A 12,993-nucleotide genomic window follows, 5' to 3' on the forward strand; every position below is an offset into this window, starting at 1 on the left:
ATGGGAATCACGCGCAAATGGTGGATTTCGGGCGGTAAAAGTGATCGTTGGTTATGCCAAAAATGGACCCGATATGATTATAAATTATGGTTTACAGGGTGCATCGGGTCCGATGTGTTGGTTAAAAGGTGAGCTTGTTGGCCACCCAATATGTTTTTCATCCGATAGATCTTCAGCTTAGGATCCAATGGTTAGTTTTGGACTGCTGGTTTGTTTTGGTGGACCACGTCCCTGGATTCATTTTGTCGTCTTACGACCGTGGATTGGGGTGGGCCTATCCTTTTGGGGAGCCCCGTCGCCAAGGTTGTTGATTGTACATTATTTCTCTTTTTAATTGAATAAGAAGGATCTACTCTTGCCTTAGCAAAAAAAAAAAAAAAAAGATAAGCTAGTAGTTGCATTTGTCTTTCTTTTAAGGAAGAGATCTAGATGATGGTTGGCTAACCAATGTTAGTATTTGGAAATTACCTTAATCATAGACAATATGTGCACACTCAAGGTAGTTATTGAGGAAACTCCCTTAACAGGATCCGAACCAATAAATATTTTGTGACCATTACCAAAACCCCAGACTACCCCTAAACGCCAGTATCCCCAGACTTTATGAAAAGATCGCCAGATCAACAATCCTCTAGAGATACTAATGTTTGTATCTCTGTAAATATTTTCCAGTCACGGGCCTTCAAATACTTATATTTGAAAATCTGTCGCCAGATGCCACTACCCCACATAGCTTGCCACAAAGATTTAATGAGCATTGCCTTCCCAAATATGCATTCATCAAGAAAACCCCATCCCCCCTGTCCTTCAGTTGCGTAAGATTACTCCATTTTCACAAGTGATATTTAAAACAAGGGTTATTCCCAGCCCAGAGGAACTGTACGGTGATAGAACGGAGTCGATTTGTAATGGAGATCGGTATGGAGTAAATGTGCCCAGTAGATAGCGAGTTGTTGTGAAACAGCGAGAGAGAGGATATATCGGCCTCCCAAAGAGAGAAAGTGATTTTTCCAGGTGCGTAGTTTCTTCTTATATTTGTCAACCAGCCACATCCAATCCCCCATTGTATAACAATTGGGCTTGAACCGGAAGCCAAGGTAAGTAAAGCTTGTTTGAATATAAGTCGTCTGCAGTAATATATCCAATGTCTTGTATATCCCAAAATCTGCCAATAATATGATGAAGGGCAGTCCACAGGGATATGGAAATAATACCAAATGTCAATATGTCATCAACAAAAAACAAATGAGTGATGCATACCTGACTGGTGATATTGACCCCCTGGAACATTCCCAGTATTTAGCCTCCTTGATCTTTAAACTCAGGTCATCCAAGACCAATATGAAAATCAGAGGTGAGAGCGAGCATCCTTGTTTAAGGCCTCTCCCAGCACAAAAAAAAAAAAAAAAGGGGAGGACAACCCGTTGATCATAACAGTGAAATGTGCAGAAGTGATATAGGCCATGATCCATTCAACATTTTGACTATGGAGCCCAAACTTATGTAACAATAGGCGAGTATAGGACCAATCTACGCAATCATATGCCTTGGGGAGGTCAATCTTCATGACCAGAGCCTATTTTTTCTTTGTATGAATGGTGTGAATAGCTTCTTGTGCCAAAGAAATAGCATCATGAATAAGCCTGTCACTTAAAAAGCCAAGTTGTTCTCCATAGATGTGTAAAGACAATACTTTTTTGATACGAACCGCTATCAGTTATGAGATAGTCTTGTAGAAAATGTTGCATAATGAGATGGGCTGAAAATCACCAGATTTAGAGCGGTTAGACAAGTTGGGAATAAGTGCCAGAAATGTAGAGTTGATAGCACCCGAGATCACACCCATAGTCCTGAATTCCTCAACAATGTCCAATATGTGTTGTCACATGATATCAAAAAAATGTAGGAAGAACTCCACCGTCCATCCATCAGGTCCCGATAACTTATCTTTGGTAAATTATTTGAGAACATCCAAGACCTCCTCTAGGCTAGCGGGTCGAAAGAGCTCCCCATTTGATTCCTCATTAAACATCTAAGAGTACCACTCCAATTCCCTCAATTGGTATTCAAATCTCACCCTCTCCTGATATTTGTATAGATTTTCAAAACACTGGACAACCTCAGCCCGGATCTCTTTCGGAGTGTGCTTTATCCCCCCATTCATATCCTCAATGTGCCAAATAGTATTAGTCTGTTTTCAGTGATTTGCAAATTTATGGAAATATTTGGTGTTGGGTATCCCTCCCACAGCCATATTGCTCTACTCTTTAACTTCCATGTTACTTCCTGAATGTGGAGGATCTTGTTTTCTTTCCCTTTAAATTACTGAGATATTCTCAATCTCCCTGCGACAATTATCTCTGCTCCATCAATTTTCCAAACCTAGAAATCTCTTTTTTGATCTGTTCCAGGTCCCTGTAAATGTGTTTCTTTCTGTTTTGTTCCCATACTTTGGTTTTTTCCTTGATATGCCTAAGCCTTTCCATCATATACCCCATCGCAGTATCCCACTGCGGAAACAGACCCTCGTTCCAAGTCAATCTCACTATCTTGTAGGATTCCTCATCCTCTAACCAAACGTGGTTAAACTTTAAAGGAATGCCTACTCTCCAGCCCTCCAGTCTCCATTGAAGAATAATAGACATGTGATAAGAGATATAGGTCCTATGTATCCAAGATCTGAGATTCCCCAACTGTTTAGCCAGTTGTTTCTTGATGATAAATATGTCAAGGCGCTTTCCTATATACTCATCCCCCACTCTTCAATTTCTCTAGGTATGCGAAATCGGAACAGGGAACATATCCCTCATATGATGTCCATCAAATAGTCAAAACAACCTATCCGCCAAAGGGTCCTGTCAAGAACGGACACCCCATCTGTCCTTCTCCAGTAGGGTGGCGTTAAAATCCCCTGAGGGGGATTCCCCCACCGATCTAATGTTATGTCAGAGCAAAACATTCAAAACCTTCATCTAGTGTCCCCGTCCAAGATGTCACGGCCTGCGTCTACCCGGGATTTAATAGATTTCTAGTGCAATGGAAATAGAGACATCTGGAAAGGATTCCCCAGTAATCAATTCGTTGTCGGAATCTAATCGTTCCCCATTCCAGATCAATGTATTCCAGAAGACCACCCGAAAAACCGACCTCAACTAGAATCCAAGCCACCCGTTTATCACGAGCGCCTATAATACCAAGCTCTGGGTATAATAAGTGTCCAATCGAGTTTCCAATCACTGTCAGGGCTTTCTTAGTCCATAATTCCAGGGGAAGGCCTGGAGGCTTCACCCAAACGATGTCATTTCGCAACATACGCAATAAGGGATAGAACCCAATGTAACATCGGTGAAGCTGAAGAAAGCATCGATTGCGTACCCAGGGAATCTTGAGAATTTTTCCCGAGTCATCGTTGTGAAGAAAATGGAAACTGAACCAGGCATTCATCAGCAGACTCACCTTAGGTATATATCCCAGCATTGTCGACCATGTTCTGTTCACCCAGTCCTAGATATCCTTCTTAGTCGGGTCAACAAAAATCCACCTCCCCACGAGTGTCCTCTTCTGTAAACTAGTGACCTGATCCCATAAAACATCATAACCAAAACTTAACAATTTAATCTCAGCACAAGGCTTAATGGGCCGAGCAACCCGCTGCCTGGTCTTTGGGAGGGTAGGCGAAATCGATAGTGAATTGAACTGTGGAGACCCAGGATGAGGCCTGTCGTGTTTGTTTGCATGAATCGTAGATTCCCCATGCAACACGTTGCCCAACCCCTGCAACGAACCCGCAGACACGTCATCCATCCTCCGGTGTCGAGGCGCCCCACCCCGCGTACACTCAGCATCCATCGTGGCCTGTATAAACACTTCATGTGCAGCCACATCTCAGTCCAAGCCGGCAAGTACCCCATCCAGTTGTAGATCATCACCCATCCCACCCACCACTGCTGATAAACATTAATAATCCATCCATTCTATATAGTTATGTGCACCCACCAAATCTCAGTCCAGTGGCAAAGAGAATTTCTCAGGGGAGAAAAAAGGGATAAAGTGAGTTTGTAGTGGTTTTAATAAACAAACAAAACTTCAATGTTCCCTGCAGAACTCGTACAAATATGGCGTCAATCACCCCTCGGGATCCCATGAAAGTGCAACCACCCCGAAGAAAGGAGCAAGAACAGGTACACACACCCACCGAAAAGAGGAACCACAATCAATAATGACATAAATACCCCCAAGTCTCATAATCCCATCAAATATAGGAAGGATAAGGATCGAGGCGAGGATTAGATTCAAAAAAATGGGTGTCAAAGATCTAGGTGGATCGTAAATGCACCTTGAGAAAGAGAGCATGGAACTTCCCATAAAATCAATAACTAGATAAATAGTGGAACTGGCAATCCAAAAATGCACCAGAAAAACTAGTATTGCACTGGAAAAAATGGATGCCCCCAATCAACATACTCAATCGACACCACCCCAAAGCAAAGAAAGACCCTAGACTAGCACACAAGTACAAACACCCTAGACTAGCACACAAGTACAAACACCCTAGCCCCGGCACCACCACTCACGTCGAGGGTAGAGAAAGCCAAAATAGGAGGGGATAAAATCGAAGACCACTCGAAAAAATGGCAAGAGCAAAACCATCCCCCCGCAGAATACGCATAAAAATCCCAAATGGAAAATCAGGTGCACATAGTGAAAATCCCACATATACGGAACCACCCTAAACTACATCACCACCAGCAACATCCACAGGGCTACCCAATACTACCACAACCATCACACCACGACCCAAGGACACTGTGCCCTTCTATACACATTGTGCTTTCATTGACCACTTAAACCCTTGTGCCAACATTTCATAGATCACTCTACTTTGACTTGTTATCGATTCAATAGTGATGGGTGGTATTTGCAAGAGATTTAATTACCAACATATTTTATTAAATTTTATATGAATTAATAACACTTATTTGTCAAAAATGGGAACATGAAGGGGCTTGCACATTTCTTGATAAGACATAGTATGCAAAAGAAATGATCACAGGAACAGACAAATATTTCAAGATGTAACTCTTTGGGGTTAATTAATTGTTCTTTTAAAAAGAGATTAATATATTACCGAAGAATTTAATTATAAAAATAGGAGTTGATTTTCTTTTTCAAGATATTATACATAATATTTTTACGTTATAGGTTTTATTCTGAAATTTTTTTGTTCAGTTTGTGATCCTAAAGAAGAAATCAATGAGAATTGAAATATATAATGAAATGCACTCTATTCAACATTGGAATCAATAAGGCATCAAATACATAGAGTCATGTAGCTCATTTTATTATAAAAATCAAGCATTGAGATTAATATAATTTAGTCAAATAGAAAATCAAAACTATGAGAAGTTTGTAATATGTTTACATAAATCAACAAATAAGTACTTTTCCTCTTTCTTGGAATGATGGCTCATGCCTACTTAGACAATCCATATCAAAGAGCCAAGGAGATCTATTCCACTAGGTTATATGCACTGCATTGTCTACTCTGATGCCTTGTCATATTTAGCATTACTTCTATAGCATTCTAGAATAGAAAGATATGTAGTGAATGAATATGTCCAAATATAGATGTAGATACCCACTTTTTCTAATGTTATTCAAAAAATTGAGTGAAATACTAGGAAACATGGATGAAAAATACCATGGGTGTATTGATTATCTGGATGATAGCATTAAACTCCCAGACATATGTAATATCATCAAGGAGAGCTTCACAGGTGTGGAGCGATACTGGATGATGGTGCAACTCGCCTTTCACTACTTCGGTAATAAGGACAACATGAATGAAAAAAACTTGATCAGGGAAAAAAACATTCTTTATGAACGCATCGAAGCCATAAAGAAGAAGGACAAAGACCTTGGTAGACAAGGGAAACAGAGATCCAAGTTGGAAAAGTGCAACTCTAGCTTAGAAGAATGGAGGAGAAGTTAACCTCACCATTATCTCTCAATGGGTCCAAAGCCAATCCGTTGTTACCTTCCATGTATGGAGGAAATATGGCCATTATTTTTTCTCATGGGATTGTAGTTTCTACCCTACTGGCCTAACCTAGAAGGCCTCTACCTAACCTACATCCAACCAATAGTTACCCTTCTTGGGCTTATTCAATGCTCAAACCACAAAGGAAAGTGAAGGAATAAATTGGTAAGAAGGCATCCATGGCTTCCTCCTCTACTATTCTCCATGAATTGGATTGTGTGCATTCTAAGATTAAGAAGTTATATATTTTTCTAGACAAGATGTTGGCTAATAAGACTAGCTCTGCCTTAAATCGGGAAAGACAGATGAGGTAAGGCAATTAGTTAGGAAACAATAGAGATATGTTGAGGTCTTGTATAAAGGTGTGATTCCTTTATAAAATTAGATTAAGGAGATTTATTGGATGCTTGTGTTGAGTCGGGTGGCTCTCCTTGGGGTTTTCACCCACCCTAGGATTTAGACAGTATATATGTTTTATTTTGTGAATTAACAAAAAAGAAAATATTTTTTGAGACAGACATTAAGAGTTTGATATTTTTGTGAGTCAATGTAGGGATCATTAAAAGGGCTTCCATTCTTGTGTAGTGTACAAAATTAGGCTTTATTCTTAGTCATGCCTGACTTTGAGATCCTCCATGGGGAATTTATAATTGTCCTAAACCTAAATATATAATTCTCTTGAATAATTTAAATTTACTGTATATGTATCTCTTAACTAACTAAAACTTTATGTACATGTCTAATTCTCTTGAATAATGCAAAATTGCAGTGTATGCATTTCTCTTCAATAATGGAACAATATGGTTAGTGGAATAAAAAATGCAAATTCAGCATTTTTGGTATGCTTAAATTTATTCTATTTAGTGATATCCAATACAGCTATATATTATTTTTTATTTAATTCTATGCAAAATCACCTTTGTTGTGAGAAAAACTAAAAACCTATATCTTTTTTTAAATAGTTTTATGATGATTTCAAGATAAAATAAATTACTTTGATATGTTTCTCATATTTCTTTTGTGTTTAATAAGTATGCATTGAAATCTGATTATGAGGAAAAATATATTTTGCAATATAACATAAATATTCATGAAAATAAATCCAAATGAATCTCCTCCTTCCCACAAACTAGATGTTTCCACAACAATAGAAAATCTCAAGCCTAAGAAATGTGAAGTAACCTCCCTTATTTCTCGAGGACTTCAATGTGGCACTATTGAGGGAAAAAAAAAAACATGATATTGTAAATTTATTATTGGATGAAGATTAAGCACTATCTAGCCCACAAATTGAGATTTTATTATTATGATCTCAAACCAATTATCACCTAAAAAACAACAATACTTTCAAGAAACAATCTCCATGCTTTCAATTCAAGTTAGCAATAAAAAAAGAATATGGATAAATCTAAATGAAAAGTGTCTTTGCAAGCAAGGAGAAACAAACAATTTTGTACATGTAATATTGTGATATCGTAAGGCAAAGCTCTTAATAAACCATGAAGATTTAAACAATATATATAACTTTAAATTTGAGTTGACACTATTTATTTTACTGTAACTTTATTCTAAATGACTCCCAAAAACTAAATAAAAAATATTCATTTTTTTCTATATATCCCTTCTTCATATTGATTTATAAAGTAAATTCCGAAACAACTAATAATCAACACCTTTTTATGAAAATACAAATTGTTCATCTTTAGTTTTGGCTGGCCTCAGCACAATAGGCCCATTCTATACACAATTTAGAATGACGATCTTAAATATTGATTTCCTTTCACGAGTTCATCTTTGAAATATTGACTTATAAAGTAAATTCCGAAACAAATAATAATCAACACCTTTTTATGAAAATACAAAGTGTTCATCTTTAGTTTTGGTTGGCCTAAGCTCAATAGGCCCATTCTCTTCACAAAATTTAGAAGGAACACTCTACACATGTTGATGCAATATATTTTCCAATTGGATTTTATTTTGGATAAACAAGATAGAGAGATAGATATCTGCAAGTAAAAAAATGAACTAGCACGAGTGTATTTATCCTTATTATTGACTTGCCATGATAATGTAATTTCAGATTCACATAATCTAGCATTAATATCCTTTTGGTAAAAGAAGAACAATTTTCCTTCCCTAATTTACATCAAGGTCATGTCAACAAGAATTTACATCCTTAATGTTGTTGATTATCGTCATCTTTGACATAATCTAGCATTAATATCCTTTTGGTAAAAGAAGAACAAGGTCACATCAACAAGGATTTACATCCTTAATGTTATTTAGTATGGTCATCTTTGATTGTTAATAACTGTTATATTCATAGTCTATAATGATTATGAAAAGCCAATTACTTATTTCTAATTGCATTTAAAGAAATAAAAATACATAGATGAGATGTATTACATGTCTAATTTGTAATTAAAATGGAAAAAAATGAAGTCTTCAATCTATAAAGGAGTACAAAGATACAAAACATTGACTAAGGTGTATATACATGTATGAGTTATTTTAAAATTGATGTTTAAATATCTAATAATTTGTGATTTAATCTCTTTTTAATTCTTCTAAATATTTAAGAAAAATAATTTTGCATTTAAAAGTAGATGAAAAATAATAATATTATTAACTTATGAAATTAAATCTTATTTCAAAATATATTTACATAAATAAATAATTAATTCATATTAATAAATAAAAGCATACTATCAATTTACTCCAAATACTTATATTTCAAAGTAAAAAGCAATTGTAACATATCTTTTATTATTTAATCAACGCCTACTTCCAATTCCAACAAGCTACATAGTAGCGAGTACCTACTGTTTTGTTTAAATATAGTTCAATTAAAGTAAAAAATTATAAAGATTTCGCAAAATGAAAGCATATAAAAGTGTATGGAGAACCCTAAACTAAAATTGAAAGAAAAAGAAGTAAAAATGGAAAATAAGAGATTAGGAAGAAGAAAAAAAAGTTATTTAATTGTTCATAAATATTCGTCAACTAACTATTAAACGGTCATTGGGCTATTAACCATAAAATCTAAGAAATAGTGATAATACAAATTGAATAAATAGTTATGAAACTTTGGAACATGAATATATGTGATGTAGGTATTATTCTTAATTTTATAAATTAAAGCCCAAAACAACAAAATTTAGCAAAAATCTTAATTATGTTGGATTTAATTTTTTGTTATTATATGAAAATTAAGTATTTTTTAAATGGTTATTAAATGTATAAATTTAAAACCTAGCATATTTTTCAAAGTTTATGTTCCATGTTGTAATTTGTGCATTTTCTTTCACTGTAATAATTTATATGTATGTCTTCTATCTTTTATTTATTTTTGGATATATTTTTGAATTGATTTTGTCTAAATTTGAGTAAGAATTGGTTGAAACTGTAAATTTAAGTTATATAGTTTTTACCATTCACAATTTTCAATTTTTTGGATTTAAATTTATTTGTACATTAAAAAGTAATTTAATTAACTAAAAATTATAATTAAATTATCATACCATCAAAAATTGTGTTACCAAATTTCTATTAAAAAAATATAAATATAAAAGATTATGTCACCACAATTCTTCTAAAAAAAATAAAAAATAAACATAAAAGAATTAGACTATATTTTTGTCTTTTCATGAAATTCAGTTTTCTAATAATTAAGATAAAAACATAAACATTATAATGTTTATGTTTTTATCTTAATTATTAGAAAACTGAATTTCATGAAAAGACAATTATTTCAACATAAATGTAAATAAAATGTGGTCTGTTATTTTACTCCACCAAATATAAATGTGAAACAATTTGTCTGACATTGTTTACATTGTATGTACTATGGACATTAGAGTAGCACAGTTTAAATGAATGAATCTCTATTTGTCTTTCTTTTAAGGAAGAGACCTAGATGATGATTGGCTAACTAATGTTAGTATTTGGAAATTACCTTAGTATGTCAAAATGACAGTTTCAGTATTTGACATGGAAAGTGCACTATAATATAGGGTATATTTTTAAGTGCAATTTATTTAAATTTAGTTTATAAATATATAATACTTGTAATAAACTCTATAAAATCATTACATTTCATAATTTTATGTTTAGAATTAGTGAATAAAAACATAAAAACATAATACTTCCCATAAATTCTATATATATATATATATTGAAAAAATAAATTAAAATATATATAATATATCAAAAAAAAATCTCATATAAATATATTAAGGTTTTGAGAAATTTAATTTAAAGTAAATTTGTAATTAAAAAAATCTATATTATATAGTAAATCTTTAAAAAATATTATTCATTTTTTTACTTTAAAAAGGCATTATATAAAATAAATTTTAAAACATATTTTTTTGCCATTTTAATGAAAATGACAGTAAGAACTCATTTATATGTTATTTGAAAAACCTATTTATTTATTATTTTACTTTAAAGAAAAACTAGGTAAGACTTTATTGTTTAAATGTTACTTATCATATATATTTAATAATATGTCATCCCTTTCTTGTTTGTCTTTCTTTATAATCATATAGTTGGAAATTGATTATATGATAAATGTCTATCAATTGGATTAGTTGTGAGGTGCTTTGACATTCTCGTTAAAATAATCCAACTAAAGTATATATATATATATATATATATATATATATATATATATTCAATTTTAATTGTAATAAAATTGTGTATAAAAATATTCTTGTCATATTTAATAACTTTAAACTTCTTCTCCTGTCATGAACTTTGTTATTTAAAATGCACTTTGTTATTTATAATGCACTTTGTTATTTATAATGCTAAAGACGTTGAATGTAAACATAGTTGAATCAAAGAGCATAAGTGTATCCTCCAAGATGGTGTAATGTTGTATTGAAATTTAAGTCACTAAAACAAAGGTTCTTTACAATTCCATTCCGTAAATCATTAAAACAATGACATGAAGAGTGTTACTGGTTTATTGGTGTCATTTGATGTCATGCACCTGTCTCGGCGCAGAAATGCTCTCAAATTGAGATTACATATGCCAATTTTTATTAATTAAATTCAATGATTATATATGTGTATTGTATTAATAATCAATTTTGTTTACTCAATATTAAATGTGTATTTTTTATTAATATAAGTAAATCGAATCTTGATTACTTGAAGCATGTTTCATAGATGGAAATAATAGTAATATTGACCAATTATAATAAATAAATTACAAAGGCATAATGATAAATTATTTTATGACAAATTTATATTATTTTATGATTTGTCAACTTCAGATTGAGATTACATATTCCATTTTTTATTACTTAAATTCAATGATTATAAATGTGTATTATATTAATAATCAAATTTGTTTACTCAATATTAAATGTGTATTTTTTATTAATGTGAGTAAATCAAACCTTGATTACTTGAAGCATGTTTCATAGATGGCAATAATAGTAATATTGACCAATTACAATTAATAAATTACAAAGGCATAATGATAAATTATTTTATAACAAATTTATATTATTTTATGATTTCTCAACTACATTGCATTACTAGATGAAAGGCAATAAAATTATTGCATTACTAGATGAAAGGAAATAAAATTATCCGAACAGATATGATTGCACATTGCATTACTAGATGAAAGGCAATAAAATTATTCGAATAGATATGGTTGCATATGCCACCATCATGGACACACTATGCAAGGAAGGCACACCCCAAAACGCTAATAGAATATTGGATGAGATCTTAAAAAAATTGATACTGGTGTTGTGACATATTAAGTTGTAAATAAAAGCATTTGTAACCATATTGCTAAAATGCACCTGGCAAGATTTAGTGATAGGGAGTAAATTGTGCGTGATAAAGTACAGGGTTGACTTTGGTAATAACATACGAGGCAAGGTATCTGAAACAGGTTTGGTGGCTTAGTTGATTAAGTGGTACACGTGGAATTTCAATAAGAGTGCATCAGGTGTTTAATATTAGGAGTGGACGTTACAAATCATAGGAGTGGTGAGTTACAAATTGATTTGATATTTTCTTAGTGAGTGCAAGGTTGCAAAGGTTGTTAATAGCTTGATAAGGATTTCAAAATTACTATACAAAGTGTTTTACTTTTCTTCAGTTTATATTAACTGAATGGTCTATCTGAAGTGGTCCTGAGAAAGCGTTTTATGGACGTTAGTATTTAGTGAGCGTTTTATGGATGTTAGTATTTAGTGAATCGCTTTCAATAGTCGCAACTTCTAATGTAGGCAAAACAAATGGACTTACTGTAATACCACCTACTAGTATAAGACTTGCCAGCAGCCAAATGAAATACTATCAAGCCAGTTTTATGCGTGAAAATTGATGAATTGCATTTGGTCTACTCATGGCTTGCTCTACCGGTTGGTGTACTTACTGTAATACCACCTACTAGTATAAGACTTTCCAGAAGCCATATGAAATACTATCAAGTCAGTTTTATGCATGAAAATTGACGAACTAGGTTTGGTCTACTCATGGCTTGCTCAACTGGTTGGTGGACTTACTATAATAGCACCTACTAGTATAAGATTTGCCAGCAGCCATATAAAATACTATCAAGTCAGTGTTATGCATGAACAATTATGAATTGGGTTTGGCTACTCATTGCTTGCTCTACCGGTTGGTGAGTTACTATTGCTAAATTGGTCACAGTTAGTTTTAGGTAAAAACTAAAATAGATGGTTGATTAATCAGCTGTCAAACACATTCAATAATCAATTTTGTTTGAGAGTTTGACATTAATAATCACTTTCCCTGAGGTCATGTAATTTTCCAATGCTAAGGAGAAAGAGTTCATTTCTGAAATAAATATAGAAATTAAATTAATTTACAGTAACAATTACAACTGAAAGAACTATTTCATTCTGGGTATAGACCCTCCATTCATATGAAACAGAAAAAGAATACTTGAAGGACACAAG

The 12,993-nt window shown here is 33.0% G+C and overlaps 1 pseudogene; it reads left to right on the top strand.

The window, feature by feature from the left end:
- The first annotated feature begins 5,686 nt into the window (after positions 1 to 5,686).
- On the top strand, positions 5,687 to 6,500 carry LOC149216008 (protein BPS1, chloroplastic-like; annotated as a pseudogene).
- The last annotated feature ends 6,493 nt before the right edge of the window (positions 6,501 to 12,993 follow it).

This window comes from Pinus tabuliformis, chromosome 1_1, assembly GCF_031772625.1.
Source record: "Pinus tabuliformis cultivar Carrire ecotype Pingquan chromosome 1_1, CPIR1, whole genome shotgun sequence".
Lineage (NCBI taxonomy): Eukaryota > Viridiplantae > Streptophyta > Pinopsida > Pinales > Pinaceae > Pinus > Pinus tabuliformis.